General features: G+C 34.7%; 1 long non-coding RNA gene across 1 annotated transcript; it reads left to right on the top strand.

Moving 5' to 3' along the window:
• Positions 1 to 38: 38 nt before the first annotated feature.
• LOC118751562 lies at positions 39 to 26,534 on the top strand. Its single transcript, XR_004994557.1, has 2 exons — positions 39 to 108; positions 26,451 to 26,534. It is a non-coding gene; the product is annotated as an uncharacterized LOC118751562 (long non-coding RNA).
• The last annotated feature ends 1,446 nt before the right edge of the window (positions 26,535 to 27,980 follow it).

Genomic DNA, 27,980 nt, shown 5'->3' with positions numbered 1-27,980 from the left:
ACTTACATATCTTTTACTACCACAATTAATTTTATAGTTGATAACAAATAATTTCTTCTTTTATCTCTTTATAGGTCAGCTCTTGATGTATTTATTTCTAAATAATGAGTAAGTTAAATCATAAAACACTTTATGCAATATGTAGTACTTAAATACAATTACTAGTTTACATTATTCGTTTTTATTAGCTGCTAACTCTAACATTTTTATGTTTATAAGGCAGATTCGGTTAAGGAGGCCCTAAACGGTCAATTATTTGATAAAGCATGATTGGTTGTCTAGGAACCTCATTTAGGCTAGACCCAATCAATCAATCAGTGGGCTAGTGTCCTGGATCATCTTGGCCAATTTTGATTAAGCATTGCGTCAGTCATGTCATTGACATAGAGGACACATCATCGCTCCTTCAAATTCATGAATTTTAGGTCGTTCAAATCTATGCCAAAGAAGCCAGGTACCTCAATGCTATGAATAGTCTTTGAGTTGACAGCTCGCTTCACGTTTGTTTGTAACGTCCTTCTCTATATATTTTGCGCCGTACTACTTAAGACCAATAAAAAATGAAAACTCACTTGGTCCATTCCATGGACTTAGTCTTCTTGCCTTCTATCGCACAGAACGTTAACTAAATGCTCATAGGTGATATGATTTCTCACTTGATCCCAGTGATTGGACTACCGTCTTTAACTATTAGCTTGGTTTTTACGTTTGTGGGTTTTTCCGTTTGTTAAGGAAAGAAAGGCCTTACGTGTATTTCCAACCATTTTTTTTAACACTAGAGACGATTCACGATAGACCTTTCGAGTCGTAAGCTAAGCTCAGATTTGGATTTCACTAAAAAAAAAGTGATTGGGTCGATTGAAACCAGCGTCAATTGAATGACTTCACAGTTGGATCAAGTAGTTTGCCCGTCTAGGCTCAGATTTAGGATTACATCAAGCAAAAAGTGACCCTCAATAGTCACGTAAAATTTATCAGCAATTACGTACCTGCTCAATAACAATTTTTTTCGCATTCGTACTTAATTTCCGGCGAGTTTGTAGGCTTACCAAACAAACAAAGAAAAAGCGAAACAAAAACCAAACAAAAATTATGATTACCATAAATCTATAGAAATTTAAATTTACATGCATAATTAATGTTGTTTGTTGATAGAGCAAATCTGTGGAAATTTCCGTGGAGTGTGCGGTGGAGCCGAGTGCGCTTGAATCGAAAATAGAACATACGAATATATCTACAGGGTGATTTAATAAGAACGCAGCTGTTCTGATATAAATAAAACCCAAAAAAAAAAATTTGTCAAAATAGCATTTTGTATGTATGAAATACAATATCCGTTAAATACACACCACGACTACTCCTCTGGCAACACAGGATGCGCATTTTCAAAATTTCCATGACTTTTTGGCATATTTCGGGCAGCATATGATTTCATTCTTCCGCTCAGTAATCGCCTTGGGCTTATTAGCAAAGACCATGTTTTTTCACGTAGCCCCGTGAGAGAAGTCCAATGGTGTCGAATTGCAAGATTTCGGCGGCCATTTGACTCCGTTGTTTCGTGAAATAAGTAATGCGTCATGGGAACTGTGTTCGCAATAGAGCCTTTGTCAAGTGGAATATATTGTCCAAGTCGAGGATGCAATTGTTAAATATACGGCGCCAAAATAGCAATAAGGACCTGTACGAAGACACGTGGGTCTTGTCACGTTTTGTACCGATACAGTTTCTTCGAATTTATGCACCAAGCGGCTGGTTGTTGCCTCAGATGGCCGATTATGTGGACCGAAAAATCACGCAATGCGCGGAATGTACTTCTTCCAGAATGATAATTTTTTCATAAAACATTTGGATCACTTTTACACGTTTTTCAATTGAGCTGCATGCCTAAGCTTGGCAAAGCCTGGAGTACCAATTATCTGAAAAAAATAAAATAAAATAAAAACTTATATTAACATATCACAAAAAATTACTGTCAAAGATCTGCATCACCCTTCAATCACCCTATATATGTATATGTAGGTACGTATTTTCAAGTCATTACCCTTTTACACGCCGAGCACTTTAAAATTCACTTCTTCACTTAGAACCCAACACTCACAAATTTATTCTAAGAAGTTTGACCCACCCACTTTAATGCAAAAAAACAAACTGTGTACATTTTTTTTTGGCGATTAAAAGAAAGAAAGGCGGAAACAGACCACACAAGTGGCCAGATTATTTACTTTCACTGCCGCTTTTATTTAGGCAAAAACAATTTGACACTTTCATTAAACAAGTTTCATAACCAAATCACAAAATATTAAACCATAATGGCGCAAAAAAAAGTTTACGTCGCAAATTGAGGAAATGCTCGGAAACACTTGTAGAGCCACAAATTGTCGACAAAATGCAACGCCCCTCTTGAGTTGCATTAAATTTTTATGTAGATAATAATTTGCGCCTCTCGAGTTAATCGAAAAGCGAAAATGCATGTGCCGTTCGGTGTTAGAAAAAAAAAATTTAATTGCGGAAAAGTGCAGTGACTGTAGGCTAGCCAAGCATAAAAGCTTATGCAACAAAGATAGTGCGGCATTTGATACAGTTAAAATTACTTTAATTTTTGATGTTCCAAAGTGTCATTATTAGTGTGTAATTTTTTTTTTGAATCGTGAATTCATTTGCGCAATTGTTGTCTGACAAAATTTTCATTTTGATTTCCTGCTTACAGTCATGCTTGAATCTTTTGTTATGAGTAGCGGGTCTGATGTATGTACATATGACGACTCTTACAATACATATACAATCCTTATCTACTCAATCGACTTTGTTAAATTTTCTTTTATGTACTACATATATATTTCCTTCGGTCATCTGGATATAAGCTACAGTTTTTTGTACGCGATTGCTGGTGCCGGAAACCAGATATTTGAAAAAACTAGTATTTATGGTCCGATTTGGCTCATCTTCTTCTTATTTCGTCTTATAACCGTCTGTCGTTTTAAGCCGAGAGCAACTTTGCCAATTGTCTCTTGCAGACAGGTCTTCCAATGTCCTTACGGGCGCCCTATTACGCTTTCAAACATCAGATGGAAAACGTCGCACGAAAGTGAATCGCCATGTCTAAAGCTTAGGTTTCTCTCCAGGTATTCGGAGCGGTCCTTCCCAATTTGGACGGAGCCAAAGGTCTAAGTAGCACTGTATCGGTTTGCCCGGATCGGTGGAAAAACTTTACCGATTTTTTTTTTTAATGGAAAATGATGCACCCTAATGTACACATGTATATATCTGTGCTTATTTGGTATAAATTTGTCATTTTCAATGAGGCTTCGGAAGATTCAATGATGGGTCACCACCATTATTTTAAACGTGGCGTTATTTATTTAATTCCCAATATCTACTCAAATGCCTTGCCTTTGTTCCTTTAGTTCCATGCACATTCCACAACAATCAACACCAAATCGATTCAATTTATGCTAATCACGTAGCTTTTAAAACTCATCGTCGCGCCTGCAACTCATTGATCTTCCCACTTTTTGCTTTCTTAAACACATGACTTTTGTCTTTCACTACTACAAGTTAGAATGCTGCACACCTATAAACATACAGACATACACTATTACATAATGACTTGATACGTGAATCTGATAAATTTGCCTATAGCATCATAGAATATTTAAATATGTTTGTATTTAAAAATTTACATAAAATAAAATCATTCCAAGAGTGCATGCGAACCTTACAATTGATGCCACCAACAACTTTGTAATAAATATCGGCCGAAAAAAAGTAATGAATATGAATATGTATTTTTCTTTCACAAATAGCATACAACGTTACTTGATTTTTTTTTATACCCTTTAGTGGTCACTATATACAGTGGCGGATTTGAATATTTGTCACCCCTAGGCAATACAGAATTTGCCGCCCTTTTTCCGATAATAAAAATATTTTGAGGTAAAAGTACCAGTTTTGGAACAATTAGCAGTAAATAGTATGATTAAAATTTATATTATTTACTATACTTTTATTACAATTTAAGATGAAAAAGTGGTATTTGCCTTAAGTAAAGTTTTTTAAACTTTTAAAGAAAGCCATCATCAACAAACTTTTTTCACTTGATAAGTTATAATCTTAAAAATACTAAATTAGTTAACTTGAAAAAAAAAGTTGCAACTCAAATTTCGACGCCCTAGGCACCTGCCTATGTTGCCTTTACGGTAAATCCGCCACTGACTATATACATACATACATATGTATGTACTATATTGAATTGCTATTCCTTTTCCCTGATTGTCACAGCTCATCGGCGCTGCGCATTAGCAGTCAAACTTAATCTGATATGCCGGCGACTATTGGTCAGGTTATAGTGATTGTTATTGTCGTTGTTGTCGTTGTTGTTGTTGCCGCTGAATGTCGCCTTTGGTAATGCTTGACTGGTATTCGTTGGGCTCCAATGAGTCCACGCTTGCTGGCGATGTCGACATTTTTTCTTCTAAATGCAAATAAAGATTCATAAATCTATAGTACAGACTACGTATATATATATATGTACATTAGGGTGGTATAAAAAAAAGTTTCAGGATTTTTCTAAATGTAATAAAAAAATACCCGTATTTTTTGCTTTTAAAAAACATGATATTTAGAACTCCTTCAAAGCCCATGGAGTTTTCCAAAAAAAATCGTCAGTATTAAAAAATGTTACAATAAGCTATTGAGTATTATTATTGGAAGTCTCCCGAAAAATATTGATTTTCAAGAATTCTATACCATTTCCACGAAAAAGTGTGTTTTGCTTATATAAAATAAATAGAAATTTTAATGGGATTTGCGGTAAAACTACAAAAAAATGCTGGTATTTTTTCCATTTAGAAAAATCCTAGATAATGAGAGCTTAAAATTTTAAGCTTTTCCCCCCGCATGTATTTTTGGACCATCCTAATGTACATATGTACGTATACATACTCGTATAATAGCCTAAAAATGGGCTTCGTTGTGACAAAGCCAATCTAAATGCCAATAATTGTTTGCTTTTTTACAAACTCTTATTTCTATTTCTATTTATTTATTACGACTTTTTTTTTTAGTTTTTTTTTTTCTGCGCATTGCTAATAGTCACACTTTTTATTGGACTTTTTTTGTTCACATTATTTCTAATTATTTTCTGTTGGTAATTAATCATTCTTACTCGAATGTTTTTTGGGCAGAAGCACCAGTGCGTTCGCCTTCACAGTCAATGAATATTTATCTAAATATGTACACCTCTGTTGTGACTTTTTTTGTTTATTATTGTGGAACATCTTTTTGCCTGTTGCTATCTAGTATTTCAGAAAAAAAAATTTTTTTTTGATTGTATTAAGATTTGACAATAAATTATAAGTCCATTTGCATTTCATCCTTACTATACATATGTATTTAATTACTTTGAATGTGTTCAGAGCAGGTTTGGGCAGAGTTGAACAGATTAAAAAAAAAAAATATCATTAATATAATTTAATAATAAAACTTAATTTAGAAATTCTTTAACAAAAACTTGTTCAACAAGAATAATGCTTAGTTTATTAGTACTTTATAGTGAATTTACATTATTCCAGTAGCATTCGGGTTCACGCTGGATATTCTGCGATACATATTATATGTAGAACCTCCCTCCAGTGCAGAATGGTGTATTTTCAAATGTTTTTGCCAAAAATAGTTACGACTAAATAAGTAGATGATTTAGAAAATGTGATTTTCTTAATTGATGGCATTTCCCATATTTTGTTTAATATTAAAAAATTCGTTATATAGAAGAACAAATATATACAAAAATAAACGCTATTTTTAGATACTTCAAACTTGCACATTATTATACTAGAATTAATGTTCTACAAAAATATTTTCCCAAATTCTGAATAAAATGTGGGAAATTTTGATAAAACTTTGAAATTTTAATTTATGTTTATAGTTTTTGGCAGACAATGAGCTATACATAAAAAAAAAAAAAAAAATAAATAGGGTAGTACATTCAAAGAAGAAGACAATAATAAAAATTAATACAGTAGATAGATCCGTTAATGAAAATAAATCACATAAAATGAGATGACTAAATTTTTTCAAAATAAATAAATGAATATTACCATAACGCCCCTCTTGTTTACATTCAAAATTACAATTCGCCATTTCATTTTGAACCAGATATGAAATATAATTATGTCCCTTTACTTAAATGTAAACGGATTAAGAATCAAAGTGCTAGCAGAGATTTGAGTGTTTGGTACAAAAAGTATTTTTGATGTTTTGAAATTGTACTTAAAATCGGTAAATTGTACTTTTGTACTTTTTAAAACTAATAGTAATGAAAAAAGTACAATTGTACTTAAAATATCAACATTACTTCTAAGTGTATGTCGTTGTCATTTGTTATCTTACTACCCTTTTAATGCCCAGCTGAACATTTTATAGCTAAGCGGAGCTCAAAGCTCTGATTCATTGCTTCATTTATGATTTATTCGAAACAACTAGTTGGGGAATGTAATGTAATCGCGCTTTCAGACTAAGCTGAATATTTCGCTACCAAACAAACTTGTATTTGTATTTGTATTAAGGTACTGTGGCGTTGTAGGAAATTGTACATATGGCAGACGAAGCCAGGTAGGCACACTTGCAAAGGTGTCACTGAATAAAGAAATTTATGCTACATTTAAATAAACCATTTTCAAGTATAAAATTTTGCTCATTAATTTAACAAAAACTGAACAAACAATTAAAAAAAAAGAATCAAGCTTTAATAAAAATATTAATTAGCGTCTTAACATTTTCGTATATTTTTCTAGGCGCGAACAAAGTGCAAGCAGGGCAAAAAGTGCACTTCCGAGGAACTGGGGAAAAGTACAAAAATTTAAAAAGCTTAATGAACAGAGTTGAAGTTTAAGGTTATTTGCGTACAAGTAGTACACGCATTATTATGTTCATACATATGTATGTATGTATGTACAGATGTAAGTACATGTTACGATTAAGTACCCAGCGCTGCAACAACGAAAGCGCGTTCATTACAAAAAATAAGACATTTAGTACGAAAATATTATCGCTAACCAAATGAATATTTTATACGCGCAAATAAACTAAAATTAACAACAACAACTAAAAATATGTAATTATTTAAATGTTAATATTAATAATTGCTAGTTGAGAAAAAAAATCGAAATCTCAGGTATTGCCTAATATTTTAACGATGAGCGTCGATTGTATTACGATAGCTCCAAGTATTTATATTTATTTTATTTATTTATTTATTTACTATGCAGCTGGAAATTATAAAATAGTATTTAATGGCGTGTTTAAAAACTCAATCGTGGGAGGTTACTAATTACCGATTGGACAGCTGATTGACGTAAAGATAAGTGTAGAAAGTAGCGAAAAAAGTGTAGTACCTACTTAGCAATAAAAATGGTGTTATACAATTGCAAATAACTAAGATCTCAAGCCATTTACACAACTTGTGATGATGCATAGCTAGAAATAATTGCTTAGTAAGTACGTGACGTTGTAAAAACAAAAGTTGAAAACAAAAAGAGTAATTATGCAACAGCAAAATGGCTAAACGTTTTTTCATAGAAACTACGAGTATTTTCAATTTCGGCAAGGTGAAAGAAACTTGTCAGTCGCCTCATCCTTTTCAAGGCAGAAAGGGTAAATGGGATTGCAATGCATCGCCGTCACAGTCAGTTGTTTTGCGCTGGGAGAAGTGACCAGTCCGCATCCACACAGATTCCACAGTCCCATCTGCTCACTAAAGGCGAATACCTAGCTAGTTTTGCCCACCGGCAGCGCGTCGATGCCCCCCAACAGTTCGGTGATTGACTCGGTTTTTCCCATCCGGGAAATTCTTTTAAGGCGCGGTTTTAAATAAATTGAAAATTTGTTTCAAAAATTTTAAATCCAACGAAGTTATACATGCAGCGCCAAATTTAATTTATATCTTCTATTTCAAATATATTTTATCCGTTTTAAAATAAAAAATATTTAAAAATTTGTATATTTTATTTGTTTATTAACAAGAAAACAATTTTAAATAATTGCTACACTTACATGCTTAAAGCACTGCCTATCAGGGCCTGGGCTAATTAAAAGTAAATAAATAACTATTAAAGTCAGCTCGTCCTTGCTCAAATGATTCTCTTTTTTTGTTTTCAATCAGTCTTCGGGGAAAAATACATACACCTCTCTTTATCAGTCATAAAAATGGGGAAACATAATTAAGAAAAAGAAGAATTGGTGTCATTTAAAACAACAAAAAAAACGTTCACTCTTCATTTTACTTCATTTCACTTTTGCGCCACTTCCATTGCACTCCAAGTACATATCGTGGGTTATATACTGCAAAATGTTCTATGTCACTTATTACCTCTGGTGCTTAATTGATCTATTATCTGTATCTGATCGCTTCTGGCAATCGTTCATCTTCAACAGCCAAAGGTAGACAGTTTTGTCATTCGTTTATTAGGGTGTAACAATTTGCAGATACATTCCGATGCAAGTAAGAGACCATCTAAGTGTCAAGGGTACTAATAGACATAGACCGTTTTGCAGTATCACCGACGATATGTATGTAAGTGCATATGTACATATATAGCCTGTTGCTTTTTATTTAACGCACCGTCATTGCCGAATAAAAGATGCTAGCAACTTTGTAAGTTAATAAATTTTATTAAAGGCAAAGCTTTTATAAATACAAACAACTGCATTTTTTACCGGCATTTTAATTTCTACATATATATTTTTTTAACTGCTTTTGTTTTCAACTTTGCAAGAATATCCGCTGAGCGGGTTACCAGTTTGTCAGGAATTTCACTTGGCACGTCCCAAGCGTCACAAACGTCGCATGAACGGCACTGCACAGCTGAGTGACGCGTCGCACTCAGTCTGCAATCAGTCATTCATTTATTTGGCCAGCAGCATATCCGCTGAATTTGTGCTATACTCGTAAGTAAGTACAATAATGCTCCAAAAACGTAGCGCAATAAAAGTATACAATTTTTTTTTTCCAAAATTTTTTTTGTTTAATTTAAATTGTCATTTGCCAAGTGAGAGTTTTCGCTTTTACTTGTTTTTAAGTATGGCGTTACTTTTTTCATTTAATTCATGAATTGATATGGTGGAAATTTATGTACGAAATTAAGTACATACTTTGGTATGTATGTATGTATGTACATATGTAAGTACGCATCGCAGTGAAATTTTATGCGCATCTAATTTGCATATTTTTATGAGTACCTGTCAAACTGGTTAGTAAATGAATTGTAATACATACATACATTCATGGTTTTGGGCTGTTATTTAAAAGTTTTACATTAGGATGCCTCACGTAACAAAGTTACTGCTTACAGTTATATCGCGGACAATTTTCAATTTCAAGATAACACATAATATGTATTTCTTTCTAGCAACGATCTTGTCTTCCTTTCTCTATCTTATATTGTATAATGAGATCTCATAATCGGCCAGTGTTGCTAAACAATGGAAAAAACCCTGCTGGGACTAAGCTTGTGGCCAAACCAGGGCATTGTAACCACTCTGACCCAGTCGACCCCAGGCGCACCAACCAATTCATGCCCTTAAGCAAGTTGCTGACGATGCCCACTCATAAACTCGCGAAGTAGGCAGGCTGTCATCTCCGACTCTGTCACAAGACAACCTTTCCACCATATCCATTGCGACATCAAAGGAAATCGCGAATCTGACAAAGTTGCGCGTCATGGAACGATTTTACCTGATACAGATATCTCAGGGACTCACTTGGCATCCCTCTTGAAACATGCAAGCTTCTACTAAATAAAAAATTCGTAGAAATGGCAAATGAAAGATAACAAATGGGACCAACTTGTCATATTGCTGACACAATGGGGCCATTCATAAATTCTCAATACATAAAGTGTCTTCTTAACCGGAAATGGCAAGATAACAGTATAGTGACAGAAATTTGCACCGAATATTGTCTGTTTGGACTGCACGCAACTAAACTGGGCGCACCCTGGAACAACTAAAGCGGAATTACATGGACGCAGATGAGGAGAAAACTATTGAACATCTGCTCTGCCATTGGACGGCAAAAGCTTTTGGCATAATCCGAATGAACTGAAAGTTATGGATATTAGAAGCTTATCCACCTTTTTGCGGAGTAACAAGATTTTTTTAGGGTCATGGGTATAACTAAAAGCCCTATATGGTATCTAAATGATCACTGGGTCTAATTATGTGAAATGTATTGCTTCTAATTGGTTCCAGAAATAACTTGATAGGTCTATAGACTTTCCATGCTCAACGCTCTTTGTTTGCATTTACTGTACTTGGGTCTACAGGGTCCTCAATAAAACCGCTAGTGTTCCGAAATTTATTAAATTTCCAGAGCTAATTTTTTATGGAAACGTGCAGCTTCACTTAACTCTTAAAATCTCGAAGTCCCTGCACAACAAGTTTTCGGAGACTGCTTTAAACCAGGATTGTTTCGGTTATGTAGACCCAGGTGTCATGTTAACGTGGTCGCTGCAGAATCTTTCATTGTGTCAAAAAGCACGGAATTAACTACATTCGAAACGACGAAAGGTTTTAAAGTCCGCCATATGCAGTAAAAAGTACTGAAATTATTTTGCCTTTGGTTTTTTTCGTGTACTCCCGAGATGGGCAGCATTTGTGCAAAACAAGACGAATTAAGAAGAAGTGCTAAAGAAAACAAATCTGGATCGTTTCGGACCCATTTAGGGACTTTTTCGGGCTTAATTCGGCACCACTTCGAGACTAGTTCGGGACTTTTTCGGCTTCATACTAGTTCTAAACTATTTATAGCAACACTGCTCGTTGCTATAGTTCTGGACATTTTCGGGCCCCTTTTCGGGATCATTTCGCACCATTGTAATTTTTACGAGCCTAAGCGTGTAGAAAAGAGAATTATTTCCAACCCGCAATATTTTGTCGCAAAAATTTAGGTTAGGTTAGATTATGCGTTGCCAGATACGTTTACGACCTATGAAGCAATGTCGTTCCGAATTTTGATAGACACTTTGATCCTTTGTCGATTACTGCTTGTAGAGTCTTCAGCTGTATCTTGCCGAGTAACTCGAGTCTTTGCCTGCTGAAGGCTGGACACTCGCGACTAATATACTCTTATAAAAAACATACCATTAAAGATAATTAAATAAATAAAAAATTAAATTAAAAAAGAAAAAATTACATTACATGAGTTTCTAAGAATTAAATAAAATTTAAAAATATAAAAATATATCCTCTTTAAAAAATAAAAATTCGGAAAAAGTAAATTATCAAAGAAAAAATGTAGACTAAAAATAGAAAAAAAAAATCCACTGCGCCAGAACTCGAACCCGGATCTCTCGATTGGCACGCCTGTGCCTTGCCCATTGCGACTGTTGGAGTGACACCAGCTAAATGATGTGTATATATATAAATGCTTCCTCTCAAAATAGCTTTTCACCACGAGTGGTAAAGGAGAGAGCTTTTTTTTCTTCAACTCTCGTGCTAGAATAACAAAAGTCTTTCGAACTATCTTGCCACTTGTCTTTCTTTTTTCTTACGAAAGACTTTTTACTATCTTAGTCAGAATTTTTAGTTAAGAAATGCAAAATATTATAAAGCCTCGATCTATGAGTCCAACTTGTTTGCAGATAAGTCGTGGCCAAGCCGACTACCTTGCAGGAACTAAAAATTGCAATTCGCTTTACCTTCTCGTCTGAATTATAGGACTGAACTAAAATAAATAAATAGTACAATAAAAATATTTCTGTAGCAGGAAAAACCAAAAACACACTCATTAAAATGTCAAACCTAAAAAAATAAACCAAATGAAAAATAGTATTACGATATGAGCTAGCAATAGGGAACAATAGCTAAACAAAAATTTAATAAAGTATACTCGTACAACGAGTGCCATTGAGTTATGAACATTATAAGAGCAAATTTAGAATTTTCCATGCAATTATCAATGGAGTTGCATGCCATGACAGCAACAGCAATAGCAACAGCAACAGCAACACAGGAAGTCATAAGCGAATAATAGCAATTGTAAAAAAATTGTTACTTAAATTTGAAAAAAACAACAACACGAAATACCAAAAGAACTAGTAATAACTAAAAATAATGCGCCACAAAAAAAAAAACGCTATTATATAAAGCAAAACTATCAACAGCATTCATTATTTTGAAGCTGTAATTGCATGAAAATCGCCAACAAATCAAAAAACTTGCGGACAACATGAGTGAATTTTTGCATTGCATGTCTCAGCTTGGAGCAACGTTGTTAAATTACGTATTACGTGCATAGCGGTAATTACGATTAGGTATTAGCTGTTTGGCAGAATGTTTTGGCCGAGTTGCCAAGTGCATGTGGAATGGGTGGACGATGAATGCTTGCCAAGAGAATTTATTGTGCATTGATTGTAAAATGTAATTTAAGTTTACTGCAGTGACAGCAATACCTACCTACCTACCTCGATGCACAAAAATCACACTTCACAAATTTTTCATCATTTATTTAAAAAAAAGGTGATTTTTGAATTTACATAAATCTTATTTGAATAAATCGTTCAGCTAATATTAGCATAGTTCTTTTGCCGGGACTTACCGTCGCCACTTTTGAGCAAAGCCAAAAAAAAATCCCTACAACGAAATGACGTGAACAAATGATTACTTAATTTTTCGTTGTTTTTGTTCGTTTGACTGCTCAAGAAATTAACAAATATTCAAATGTTCTTTTTCGCATTCATGTGCTAAAAGCGATTGCCGACAAAAAAAAACTTCTTTGAACAAAGCGAATTGAAGATCAAATATTTACTTAATTTACAATTCGAGAATTCGTAAATAATAAATTTTGCAGCCTCTGACTTAACATATGTATTTACATATATGAGAGTAAATTATGCTGAAAGCAAAATAAATAAAATAGCAAAGAAAGAATTAAAAATAAAACGCAAATCAGTATGGTGAGATGCAACCCCTGGAAAAGGGGGACAAAAAGCAAATTCAACAGATTTGAGACAGTTAGCTGGAATCGAATGGAATTATCAACCTCCTCTTCCAAATGAGATGTACTAACACATACATACATATGTACCCTTGCGGTCAGCTGATTAAGTTAAAAGCCATTTTGGCCAATTTCGCCTATTTTTCTTTTGTTTATTTATTGTTTCTATTTTTTTTATAGAAATCTAGCATATTACATAACCACCAGCACCACATAAATCTACATTGCCAACTTCGTCCGAAAATTACAAAAATTCAAAAATTTCGCACAATCAGCAATTACGGACAGTTCAGTATTTACAATTTGAATTTACTTGGTCACTTTTTTTTTTTTACTCACGACAATAGTAGTTACATCATTAATCATGTAAACTGCTTTGCTTGGCAGGTGGCAACTCCCATGCAGATGACAATACCATTTTGTATGCAAAATAATTGTGACACTTTTGATATTTGCCGCCATCGCTAGCTGAATCGCTTTTTTTTGTTCGCAATATGCATGTGACATTTAAGTTATATGTATGTATTCGTAACAATGCAACAACAATGCAAGCAACTCCAACGATTTATTGTGCGAGCAGCTTTTGACGTAAGCGCAATAATTTAAAAATTATATTTAAACGCGCAAAAGTAAAGGCGTAGAAAATCTGTATACAAATATTTACTTATTACTGGCAATTATTATTTTGACATAATGGGCGCACGTACCATTCGGTAGCGAAGTATTTACGAGTAAGTAGGGCAGAGCATTCGGTTGTCCTTCAACGTTGACTGTTGCAATTTTTGGCCACAATACGTACGTATTTGTACATTTGCATTATTTATTATAAGCAGTTGGGTAAGATGGTGTTTAAATATTTGCGTAGGTGTGTATTATCTCTTTGGTACTTTGGTACCATTTGTTTGACAATGCCAAGCTGCAGTTAGCGCGTGTGCGCATGCGCATGCAACACACCACAGTGTTGCATTGTTTGTAAAGTGCGTGTGTATGTATGTAACATTCGTCTGTTACATACTCGTACATATGTATATTTTCATGTTAATGGATAATTTTGTTTATGCAATAATTTTAATTTGTTTGCAGACGTTTTCGTTATTTCTATGCATCTTTTCAGCTGAATCACAGAAGCAACGAAGATCATTGGACCAGATTCCTAGGTTATACATATGTATGGCTTGTTAGTGCAGTGTCATATAAGGATGTCTGTGATAATCCTCAGTATCTCTTCAATGATGTTAATTAAAATTATCTATTCAGGTTGTTTTGCAGACGGATTTGTGCAATTACAATGTAAATAAAATGTATAATATAATTTAAAGCGCATTCAAATGCTTGACTACACACACAGAGGAAATAAAATTAATTTCAGTTTCAGAGTAGAATTTGGGCACACAAATTTTCCAAAGGTGACATATCTACCAATAAGGAGGCAAGACTCTTATCATTGAAGCATAGTGTACGGTGGGCCAATTCTCGTTCTATGAAATGGTGAAGTAAAAATGAAAAATTCAATTTCTGTGAAAATTTTATATTTTCACTTTATCACTTCGTTCTACGACTTTAAGCCATTCTCGATCATTAAACGATTTTCCATTAACATCGAGCATTAAATTATTTGGTAAATAACTGAGAGTAAGAGATAATGGTTTCCTCTTTTTATTATGTTTTTCAGCAAAGTGTCCAACTAATCTTTTTCACAGCTACAAAACTAGTTATGTTAAAAATTTCATTGTGAAAACTTTTTCACAAAAAAGTGTGTTTTCATTTGAAAACTGAAATGGAAAAGAAATTTTCTTCTACTAAAATTTCTTAAATAATTTCACAGCTCTCACAAAGGCAAAGTATTTTTTCAAGCAACAGAAATATTTAACAAGTAATTTTTAAGCAAACCAAATTAATATTGGACCACCTATGAGGTAATACCTTTCCTTTAAAAAAAGAATTATAGAAATCGGTTGACGTTGTCCAAAGTTATGCACACATAAAAAAAAAAATATTCCGACGAATTGATAACCTTTCTCCTTTTTGTGAAGTCGGTTAAAAATAAGGGACGACAGATCTAATATCTCATCATTTTCTAACATATCTTAAAAACAGTTTTGTTTATATGAAATTTCTTATACATCAATTAAATTATTTGTTAATCAGTTCCATAAGCAAGACACTTTGAATTTCCAATTCGTAAATCAAATTCTGTATCGATTCTAGACAAAAAAAAATCGAAATAAAAACTGCTCCAAAGATCTCTATCAATCGATCTTCTATTTTAAAGCTTAATCTCTAAATCTTGCTGACTGAACTATTTGTTATCTCTAAAGCCTTTCAACTTCAAATAAATAAACAAAAAAACTTCATTAAAATGGCCTGAAAACCAACACGAATTTGTCGAATAGTCACGTATTATCGTGAATTCAGGAATGGCTGGCTCAAGGTGAATATTAATTAATTGATAATTCCATAAAACTTGTCTAGCAATTTAGCACGTTGACATCGATAACCACGAAATATTTCAGTACTTCGAAAATAAATTAAAAGTACAACCAACCAACCGCATTAGAAAAATAGTCACCAAATACTACACACATACATATGTACATATGTAAATATGTAGCTGACATTAAACTCGCGGATAGGTACTGAAGTTTCTATGTATGTGGCATTGTAAGTAATAAAGACTTGTAAATATATATATATTAATTATTAGAATATTGTGCGGCTCACATACGCTTTGTTTTTGTGCGAGAATACATTAGGCAATGTTGTTTACTCCGTGCATACTATGAGTTCATTTCATGCATATGAAACTATTGTAGCTCGACACAATTAAAATTCGATACGCATGCGCGCACTGAAAAAGATAACACACATGTACATATATACATACATACATACGTACATGCGAATATGTACATACATATATTGTTACCAAATCTAGGTGATTGGAATTTTAATTGTTAAGGGTGACACAAATGTAGGTAAATTCGTATACCCGCTGAAATATAGCCGGTCGAAGTCGAAACTTTGTTGAATTTTCGAGATTTTTTTGCAAATCTAAATTTTTCAAAAATATTGATTTAAAATTTTTACTAAATTTTATGTTACCAGTCTAGTCTGATCTATGTTTTTTTTTTTCTTGTGCGAATAAAACTACATTATTCCACTTTCTGGCCCAACGTTTCGCTAAGCAACCATACTAGCTTGGTAGCATAAAATTAAATAAATTACGAACTGATCGGATAATAAATTATATAGAAATTTTTTCCTTTTTGGTGTATGTCTATTTTACACGTAGAACGAAATAAAGGGGTTCCAAATGATGTTGATATTTTTTAAAGACCCCCTAATGTACATATGTGCATAGGTTTTTAGTTCGCTTATTGTTATCCATCAACGTGTACGTAAAAAAGAAGTAACAATAGAATTAACTATATTAAATATTTTTATTAGTTTAAAAATTTTCGGTGTAGTTAAAAATCTTCTAAAACTATTTTAATCATTATTTTTCATAAAAAACTGTTAAGCTTAAGATTTTAGGACGGTTAACATGTCTTGTGCGTCCCCTAGTTATATATTTTGAAGAATAATACAAAGCTTTGGGAAGGAAACTAAACTTAAAAAAATTAATTTTGCTTGTGGGTAATTTGCGTGGAATTAGAAATTTTTTGTGGGGATTTGTGGGTAATTTTGATTTATTTCTGGGTAATTAAACGAATTGAAAACGGCAACGCTGTATCAATGTACCACATCCACTGTTTTTTTCTTCTATAGTCAGGCCAAAGCTCACGAGCTATCTAAAAGGTTCGGATCTCAAACCGTCGTTCCTCTGCTTATTTATTTCAGAAAGTGTAATTGGAATTCTGTGTGTATTTATCTGAGAGAGTATGCCAGTACCACGGCTACAGATTTATCTACAAAAGCTTCTGTCTTGGTCTATTGTAGGGAGTTCGAGAGTCCACTTGATTGTTTAACAAAATGACTGTAAAAGTCCCTCAAACAAGAAGAGCTGGAGTCATAAATTTTCCAGATCCGTGCATGCAACGGCAATTGAACCAAGTAACCCTGTGATTAAAAGTGCGTCCACCACGAGGAACCGACAGAATATCGCGTTCAGAAAGCTTGCTGACAATCAAATCAACAGCTTCTTTGGCCCAATACCCCCAAGAAGTTGCACAAAGTAAGCTCCTTTTTATTACCTTCCTTTTATTAGCTCGGGTTGTAATTATGTAATATTGATGCGCCTAAAAGATGCAGCGATTTCTATTCTCAAGTTACATACCTGATGAAAATACGAATGGCAATTATAATAGGGAGGATTTGGTTTTTTAAACTATAATTTTATTTTATATATATAGATGGGAACAAAAGTCTCCGGAACGTGCTGTCAAAGGACAAAACGGGAACAAAAGACCGTTTCATTAGTTAAAAAGTTTGAAAATAAAATTAATCAAAAAAATAACTGAAAAGTAACTATGCAAATTAAGTAAACGAAAGACTTAAGACACGAACTTTCTTCCACAGAAAATTAAATAATCCAGCTTTCCTCTGGCTTAGAATTAACAATCATGGTTCTCACTGAAACGATTTTTCTTCCAACATGCAGACGCATTCTTAACGTTAAGCTCTTAAAACATTTGTTCCCGAGTTGTTGCCAAGACTTTTGTTCTTATTTGATCCTCCTTGAAAACGTTTCCGATACTTTCGCCTTTGAGAACGTTTTTCAGAGTTTTGTTCTCATTTTGTTCATTTTGAGAACGTTACCGAACCCTTTGTTCTCATTTTGTTCTCGTGCAGAACTAAATCAAAACCGGAACGCGTTTTTGGTCACTGATTTTAGGTACATTATGAATAGCTTAAGTACAATTTCAGCCTTTTTTAGGTACGCTTATTTGATATCTCCATTCAACACTGTTATAAACCAGCAACCCTTTCCTGTTGGGTTGTTTAGCACTGATTTAATCAGCAAAATTCGGTGTACTTGTTTGCCACAATTTTAAATGCAAAGTGTTGCTCTTAAATGTCTGATATTTTTATATGCCCTTGTTTGATTTGTTAGAACAGTAAAAAATATTGAGGCTATTTTTGTATGACATTTTTATACACTTTACATTCTATCCGCTTGCTTCCACTAATTTTGAATGATATTGGATTTTGATTTAGCTTTTAAAATTCAACTCATAAAGTGTTATGCATTTGTGCGTATAAGCAAGCACACATCCACATTTGATTAAATTTTTACGCGCATACTTCTAAATATAGGTATTCATAAACAAAGTTGTGGCATTTCATTAAAACAGCTTATCACGAGATTGGCCGTTTTCGCCTTAAAGCAATATTTCATTGTTTTCACAAGCAATATTTTAACAATTAACTAGTTATAGTTATATAGTTATATATAACATGCCCTTTAGTAGAAGCTTAAGGAAAATAAAAAATTTTTCAGGTGAAACATATTATTTTTTAATTCAAAGTCAACCCTTCTGAAAGACACTTAAGTAGTTTTACTAAAATACTTGTACGTATATATGTATGTACTTACGAGCTAACATGCATTTTTAAGCCAGCATTATGTCCAGCGCTTATGCAGCCAATATGTATTACGGCACATCCGTTTTCTGCCCATTTCCGCTGCTATGCACTTCCACTTCTGCGAGTATTCTAAAATTTCATTCAAAGTCAATTAACTCATCTTGTCTCACCGCGAGCTCGTACGTCCGGTGGCGGTGAATATCAATTGATTCAAATTAAATTGAATGACATTAAAATAAATATTTACTAGAGTGCGCATACTCTCTTCGTAATAAATTTAAAAACAATGCAAATTGCACAGAATTACGATTAAAACCCCTCTGTCCTTTTAGTAACCTACTCTAATCATCCTGTTTGAATAAATAGGCTTTATATATGTATGTGCATAATTGTGTAGGTTTGTACATATGTAAATATCTATGTATGTACTTATACATAGACAGATATCGCTTGACTTTGACGTTTAGTAAGTACTTTATTGCGCACATCCGTTAAACTTCTACGTGCATGGCCTGCGTAATCTATTTTGCAATGGGTTTCCTTTTATTATTGATTTCCATAAATTCCCAATGTCACACCTTCGGTGCCTGCTTTGCCATGGTCCTAATAGAGCTTTGATTAATGATCACCAACGTTTTACCTCGCCTAAGGATCTACATAAGGTCCGAGTTATAGATAAAAAGCCATAGAATAGCGCAGAACAAACTGTGTCAACGTAATAAATTTCGATATAACGAATCTTCATAAAAATAGAAATTCAAAATTACAAAGTATTTGCCGAGTCCCCTGAAAAACTTGGTAGTTGCGAAATTTTCCTTCCAAAAATGCACTATAGATAGATATAACGAAGAAATTTTAAGCTTGAAAACTTTCGGAATATTTTGATGTTAAAGGTCCGTCCCGTAAGGAGATCCCCTAGACAACGATGTGTCGACTCAAAAGCCCCTGTATAATGAATTCTGAATATGTTGATAAAAAACTGGAAGGAGGGATTGATGGAGGGGTTGTCTGTCGAGAGCTTTCTACTACTAAGTACAGCCTTCCGGCCAGCTGCAGTTTATTTCAGGCGGAAGAGGCTGCTATTAAGAAGGTGGCGGAGTCACTCCTAAGGAGGTTTTTTAATGTACTCAGCATTAAGATTCAGGGAGACCGGGCTGCGGGAAACGAAGAACTTTGGGCATCTTAAGCATTGGTTCGATAGATTTTTGGATTGAATGTACTGTGACGGTTTCCATCTAAAAGGAAAAGGAGAAGAGGCCAAGCAGATGATAAGGAAGCTATCTATATCTACATACACTGACGGAACAAAGATAGACTACGGTGTGGGAGCAGGAGTATATTCCGAAGAGCTTGGTGCCAATTGATCCCTACGGCTGGCGAACCAGGCCAGCATATTTCAGGCCGAAGTCCTGGGCACATGTGAGGTCTGTAGGTTACTAAATAATAGTGCAACTATAAAAGTAAAAGCAGTGCTTTGCTCAGACCGCCAGGCGGTGCTGCTAGCTATATCGTCTCCTGATACCAAGTCTGAGCTAGTCAAAGAATGCAAAATGGAGCTACGCTCAGCATGTCAGTCAATGTCTATCTCTCTAGTCTGGGTTCCCAGCCGTAGGAATGTAGAAGACAACAAGAGAGCAGACGAATTGGCCAAGGCGGAAATCATACTTTAAGATTCCACTGGAAATGCTGAAGATTTGACAAAAAATGTAAAAAGGCGACCACCAGGTTCGGTCATAGCAAATATTTTCGAAATTTTCTTGTAAAAATACTTTAGACTCAGTGGGTGCACGGCGAGCTTTTTTTTGTTTGCTTGTAAGATGGTCAGGTCTAATATACATATTTACAGAGAAACTAAACTGAATTTCGATCAGCTATATAAAAATATAAAAATCTTAAAAAATACAAAATGAATTTACGCCTTTATAGCATTTTGTATAGAGCCTAATGGCCGTCTTCACAATCGAGAGTTAACTCACATTCTATCTCTCTACCATGGAACCAATCCTAAGTATTAATTCACTTTTCTTAAAGCAATCCATATATCCTTGGGTTAAACAGTCTTACAAAATTTTAACTCGTTATTTGGCAATGAATAAAAACTTATCCATACATAAATAAATATGTAAATAATTTACGTTCATATCTACATATGTATGTAGGCATGTACTTAATTGTAATGCAAAAATATTTACGCGCAATTCGTGTTAAATGACACTTGTGCTCAATACTTGTGAAATCTAACGCTTTGGCGCATTTTTTACATTCGTTAAAACAACAACACACACATTCGTACATACTATGGCGGTACATACAAATGTATGTATGTATGTAGACACAACCACCTAAATACCGCAGACGACGGACAAGCCCAAGTTTGGGCCAACTTCATTCAGTTGGTTGGAATCGTTTGGTTAAGCTGTGCAAACAAATTTAAATCAATAAATGGCTAATAGCTAATAAAAAAAAATTAAAAAAAAAATACTCGTACTCGTAAAAGAGTAATACGAAAGGCATAGCGAAGTAAAAACCCAGCAATTGTGGCAATTTAAGCGTAACAGTGAGAACAACAAGGCCAGCCAATGCAAGAACAACCAGCAGCAATGGCACACACCAGTGAATTGGCTAAGTTAGTGGCCAATATGTACGAGTCTGTGTGTATGTATGTATGTATGTCTGGAAAGTAAATTGTAAAAAAGGCAAATATTTGTAAAACAAAAAAACACCGCAACTAAAATGTTTGCTTTAAAAATTTTCTCACGTAACAAGCGTACGAAGCGACACTAATAGCAGCAGTAGAAGGAGCGCAACAAAAAAAATAACACATTTGCAACAAAACAACAACAGCATACTGATCGTTAAATTAATGCAACATAATAGTCAAAGTATGTATGCTGCACCAGCAGCGCGCGGCCGCAACATGGCTGGCTGGCTGCCTTAGTAGCAACAACCATAATTAAGATCGAACGAAGCATAGTACCGAGCGTCAAAAGCAAAATATTTGTGCAAAAATAACAAAAATAAATAAATAAAATAAAAACGCTACTCAAAAAAGGAATTTGCACAGAGTGGTATAGAAAAAATGCCCTGCTTTTAGCATTCTAACCAATCGAGCGTTGAGGCAGCACAGGTAGAGCTAAAAAAATAAATAAATAAAAGTAAAATAAAAATCGAACTGTGCTGGCCCAAATAGAAGAGCATAACTAAATACTAAGCTATAATTTCAACTGCCAATTGTTGCTGCTGCTGTTGACGGTGCTGGTGCTGGCTACAACAAAAGAATTGCATTTGGCAATGATTGTAAATATAAGTATGTATGTGGAGAACAATGTTAAGCCATCAAAATGCCGTAACGCAATAAATGTGCCCAAATGTGTGTGTGTTTGTATGTACATATATTTATTTATTTCCAATGGTCTACAACAAAAGCAACAATTGCAGAATTATAAGAACCAAGAGCATTAAAAAACGATTTGGCATGCATTTGGCTACCCTTCAGGAAAATCTTAAGGCCCAGATGCTCCCAGTAAAAAAAAATAAAATAAAATTTCATGCTCAGCAATAGTGTTGTCAGAATTCTTCCAGAGAAACAAGCTAAATGGGCAAAAAATAAAGCTAAAAAATCTAAATCAAAATTTTAGTGACGGCTAAGAAAATTAGCTAAATTAACAAATCAAATATTTTTGGTCGTTATTATAACTTCATAAGAGTGTCAATGTTTAAGGTAAAAATGATGCCTTCTTGTGAGGAACAACTTAGTTTGTACTTTTTTTTTTTTTTAAGAAAAAAAGATAAGAAACTAGCTAGAAGTTAAACAGATTTTTCCGGCTAAACTAAAATAGAAAAGATAAATATATCCGGAGAAAAGCTAAAATGGCAACACTGCTCAACAAGCAGCATCTGCTATAATTGCTATGAACTAAAGGTGAGATCAGGCACTATGGTAGACAATCACTGGACCTGACGCTGTATATACCTGTATGTAGCAGGTTAAATTCATACCTAGCCAAACTCGACTTCGACGTAGCCAACGTATGTCCCTTAATCCGACTCACCCGCGGGAGCACCCATTCGTAAGACGTCATTTCTAAATTTGGGATGTCCGTAAAACTAATACGGCTATGTAGAGCGACACTCAGCACAACCTTGAGCTTAGCTTGACCTCGGTAAGACCTGTTCGAATGGGCCACAAGAACGAAGAAGATAGATAGACGAACTGTACGAGATTTACGTTGAAAAGATACTTCAACTCAGTACCAATGGGTGGACAACGAAAGCAAAAAGAATCTCGCGAGTGGATGCCATACCACACCATACTCAGAATGACCTATCTATACAGGGTTTGAATACGGCCGTAACTTTGCAAATGAGGGAGAAGTCAAGTTTTTCGGCCTCAGTCTAAACTGACAATCAGGAGCTGCATATTCAAATAAGAGGAAGTAGGTTTCTTGAATCTCACAGTTGGACATCGCCAAGGAAATAGTGAATCGATTCCTACGCTACTTCAACCAGACACGTTTTACAGAGATTAATTTTTTATACGCCGTCGTTGAAGCATTGTTGCAATACTTAGTACATTGTCCTCTGATGATTTCGGTTAGATCCTTTCCTTACTTCTTCCTTCTTAAGATCTTGAGCCTTTACAGTCTCGTCCCATTTGTTTCGTTTGACATTTATTACGGCTTTGGTATATGCGTAAATTTTCCTTAACAGATCATAAATCGGTGGGTGTAAAATTGTATTTTCCACAGTGATTTGCATTTCCGACTTCTGCGGACTTCTTCCGTTCCGCATCATCGAGCCATCAGCGTAGATGGTAACACCATATCGTCGCCGGTAGACCAGCCTCCCCATATTCAACGATTACTATTTTTGACTACAACTTTTATGTTTACGTTACACTGTACCACTTGCCAATTGACTGTGTTACTGCATTTACAAACACAAACACACATATATATACATTAGGGTGGTCCTTAAAAAATCAAATGAACGATTTTTTCAGTTTCAGTTAAATCTTGGTCCGGATTGGAGACGGTTAAGACGTGGCGCACAGGGGGCAAAGTACGGATTCCTCTATAGAGAGTCAAAAAATGAAAACTTATTTTTTTTCATCTAATACCCAAAATCGATACTACTAAAGTCAAGAATGTCACATATAAATTGTGCAACACGCCTTAACCGTTTCCACTCGGTACCAGAATTTATATGTGATAACTTCGGCAAGACGTAGGGGTTGAGGATTAGGAAATCTGGTGTAAAAATTTGCTTTCTGCATTTAAGGACCACCCTAGTATACATATATATTCTTATAGCTTTGTTGTTTACATCGTGAGGGCAAGTGTGGCCCAAATGGCAATAACAAAATGTATGCGTTTGGCTTTAGCTATGGACAACAACAACAACAATTGCAGCAATCTAGCAGCTACGAGTACTCGTACAGCAGCTGCATGCCAAATAACTTAATGGCGTCTAATGGTGATTGTTTTTGTTGTTGTTGGTACACGCTGTTAGCTGCCATAGACTTGGAAGCTTTTGGCTTTGTTGTTTCTAGTAATTGTGGTTATTTTATTGGCGAATGTGTGGCGAGCGCCAGCCAAGCAGCCAGCCAGCCAGCCAGCTAGTTAAGTGGCCAGCATTGTCCAAAAATGTGGTGGGTTGGACAGACATTCGGTTATTCGCTTGGTTGCCGCTTTGGTATGCAATTCATTCGATCGCTGAATGCTGCTGCAGTGCATTTTTTCGCTTGAACCTTTTCTGCATACATAGGTGCCTGAAATTGTTGCTGCACTTATTGGCTGCTGATGTTGTTGTTGTTTTCGTTGCTTATTCGCTTGGCAATTTTACGGCAAAAAGTTTCTATACGCTTTATTGCATTTGTAATTGGTATTGCTTTTGTTTTTGTTTTATTTTTTAGCTTACTTGGTTATTGTATGTACATATGTATGCTTATGAATGTGCCAAAGTACTTTTCTAAGTTGCAGCGCAAATATTCCGGATATTTTCCTAGGACAGGCACTGCAGATGCATGCGTGTTGCACAAAGCAAAATGTTGCAGCAACATTCTGTCATACCTCAGGCTACAGGCTACACAATCACCACGTACTTTTTCCTTTTTGTATGCTAAGGTGTGTGTGTGTGTGCAAGTGTTTTCTAGCGCTTAGAAATTTGACTTTTGACTTTTCGCGCGCTACTCGTGTTGTTGGGAAATTTAGTGAGACCAGCCAATTATCGAACAGTTAGAAAATAAATAAAATTCAATATATGTACACCGTTCCACTACAGTTCGGCTGAGCTCATTCATTCACTTCCACTTCTCATTTGTTTCTCAGGCTTTTTGACCGCGGCGCTGATTACTTGGCCGCATGGCAAACAAAAAAAAAGCGAATGGCTGGACAACAGCACCAGAAAATGTTTATATTTTTTTATTTTTACTTGATTTACATATTTTATCAGTGTGTGAAATAATTGTTTGGGTTTGCATTTTGTTAAACACACCTTACGCCACTAGCTCCAGCAGGGGTTTCAAGGCTTTATTGGAGACTAGGTTACCTAGATCTATCAGTAACAGGTGTTCAATTGGTTTGTAGAGGAGTGCTCACAGAGAGTGCTCAGCTCGGTGGCCCAAGAATGCACTGAACATTTTTGAACAAGAATCGCCTACAATTTGTTCTAATACCAAAAAAGTATATACATACGTATTTTTTTTATTTTGAAATTTTTGAATATAAACAAACGCCACCGAGCACGTAAGTTTTTTCCATATAAAATGCGTGGGAAAATTTCCATATTTCGAAAAATCAAAATCATCATGGTTTTGAAAAATTTAATAATAAAGTACTACGATTTAATAAGGTCTATCCCGAGTAATTTTTCAATGGCAGCACCACCCCAAAGTTACCACTTCTGGGCAATTTGGGATATTGCTTTAAATTCCGAAGCAAAGCTTTCTTATATCTCTTTCGATTGACATTCATATTTTAATTCTTTATTTAACTGACGATAACATGGAATTTGACTTGGGCCAACCCTCTTCAAAATATTTTCAAAATAAAGCTTTCTTAAACCTCATTCGTTGCCATCCTTATTGTAAAATTTCGATGAACTCATAAGCAAGAGTACAATTAAACATTTTAAGCTAGTGGCATTTATATTGAATTTCTATACAGATGGCAACTCTCTTTACAAATATTTTTGAAAATAATATTTCTTGAACCTCTTTTGTTTGATACCAATATTAAAATATTACTTTTTAAAAAGTGGTCAATGCCCATAAAATATATTTTCGAAATAAATCGTTTTGGAACCCCTTCGTTTTACATTGACACTCTTGTAATATTTTATTTTACTTATTAAATAATTGATTTTTAATTTCGAAGAAGGTGGCAACTCTGTTAAAAAAATATCCTATACTTTAATCCAGGTTATAATCTATCCGTTTGTTAAATTTGATACTTTAAGCCGTTTTACCGCGAAACAGCCCGTGTTGCCAGTTCCAAAGGTCGGAAAATCCCATTTTCCTCTTAAATACCAAATATTCCCAATTTAAAATTCAAATTTCCATTTATGAATATTAAATATTAAAAGTTTTTAATAACAATATATCGACACAATAGCGACCTATCTCGGCAGCCAGTTCGAAAACGCCCTATCTCAGAAAGCTTTTCAAAAACGACCTACTTTAAAATTTGATTGAAAAACATCCTTTCTCCGAATTTGGTTGAAGAACCCCCTATCTCAGAATTCGGTTCAAAAACGCCCTATATCAAATGAAAATACATTAAAAATATGCTGAGATAGGGCATTTTTGAATTGGCAGCTGAGATATGTAAAAGCGCTATTAGTAGGATTAATTTTACGAACTTAAACATTTTTTATTTTTTAATTTTTTTCCCCCTAAATAAATACATAACTGTTTTTTCATTCAATTTTACAGATTGCAAACAGTTGCATTGAACTCGATGGGAAAAACTACCAATTAAAGAAATAAAAATAAGGGACCATAATTTTGGAGCAAAATGAAAACAGCCAAAATATTTTATGAAGTCTTCGATTCGAGCAAATAAAAAATGTAAGTTACTCGTATTTTATTGCTACAATAACAATAGAAAAGTAAGTTATTTTAAATACACATAGCTATGGCACACGCCCATACAAAGATAAATCGGTTCTCCCCCACCAAGCGAATCATAAGTTGCAAATTGTATGCCCTCACCAAAATATTTTACATTAACTCAAGTACTGTCGTCAGCTAAGTATATGGGCCGCATTCAAAATGTAAATGTAGGAGAATTATATTAATTTTTTTTTTTTGCTAAAATATTGAAGATATTAAAGAACGGAATGAAAGTTACATAGCGCTCCACTGTAAAATCGGCTTTAGGTAATGTAAAATGGGAAGGATTAACAAGAAAGTCACCTTTTTTGGCACTTTTATTTTTCTATTTGGTATACTTTTTTATCCTCATCGTTTACCAGAACGTTTGAGCGGGCAGGTCTGAAAAGAGTAAACTCGGAGGCCACAAAGTCCCATTGCGATGCCCAGGGAGTTTCCCCATGCCTATCCCTACAAGTCTTTGAAACATCTTGATTCTCTAGCGAATTCTAGCAGTCCTTAGTGTAGAGCTTTCCCTAAGATATCTAGGCTCTCAAAGAAGGGATCCCGAGAAATTTTAGACATTTTCCTCGGAGTGATGGGTACACGCAGAGGAAGTGCAGAAATCGTTAGACGGGGCTCCGAACCTGGCGGTCGTGTGATCAATGGTCCAGTGTCCCGTCAGTATTCCTCTGAGAAGCCTAATGTTTGGCTTTGAGAGCCTTAATAAACTCCCTGTTCTTCCATGCAGGTGTGAATGGGCGTGTGACACCTACTGTTGGTGTCTCAAAACTTCTGAAGACAGAAATCTCAGGGGAGGTTTTACGATCTGGGTCGCTTCCCCAAGTTTCATCTCAGATCCCTCTCTAGCACATTCGTCCGCTTCCTCATTTACCGGGACACCACTATGTCCCAGGACCCAGTAAAGATAGGTTATATATTGCTGTAGGGTTTGGAGAGATCTTTGGCATTCCTTGACGCATAGCGAGTTAGTCATTGCCGACCCGCCGTACTTTGCCGCCGTGTGGATTGCATATAGTACCTCAACCTGCAAAAACATTGCAATGATATGGGAGTCTATAGGACTCTTTCAGAGATAACTGCTGAGAATGGGTATTTCGTCATCGTTAAGAACAATATTCAACTCGCAGTCACCTCTGACTGGTTTTAATTTTTCGAAAGGAGTTGCCACCTGTTAAATAATTACACTCAAGTTATTTAATAATAAATGCCTTCACATCCGCACCATTCGTTCGATTTTCAAAAGTGAGGTGTTAAATCAAAGGGCTGGAGTAAAGGCACGGATGTTCAATAAAGTTATACTTTTTTCAAAAAGAGTTGCCACCAGTTAAAAAATTAGCCTCAAATTAT

The sequence above is a fragment of the Rhagoletis pomonella genome, unplaced genomic scaffold (assembly GCF_013731165.1).
Source record: "Rhagoletis pomonella isolate Grant_MI unplaced genomic scaffold, Rhpom_1.0 Rhpom_scaffold_00802, whole genome shotgun sequence".
NCBI classification, from domain to species: Eukaryota; Metazoa; Arthropoda; class Insecta; order Diptera; family Tephritidae; genus Rhagoletis; species Rhagoletis pomonella.
Note: the sequence above shows the minus strand (reverse complement) of the source record. Positions and strands in the feature narration are given on the sequence as shown.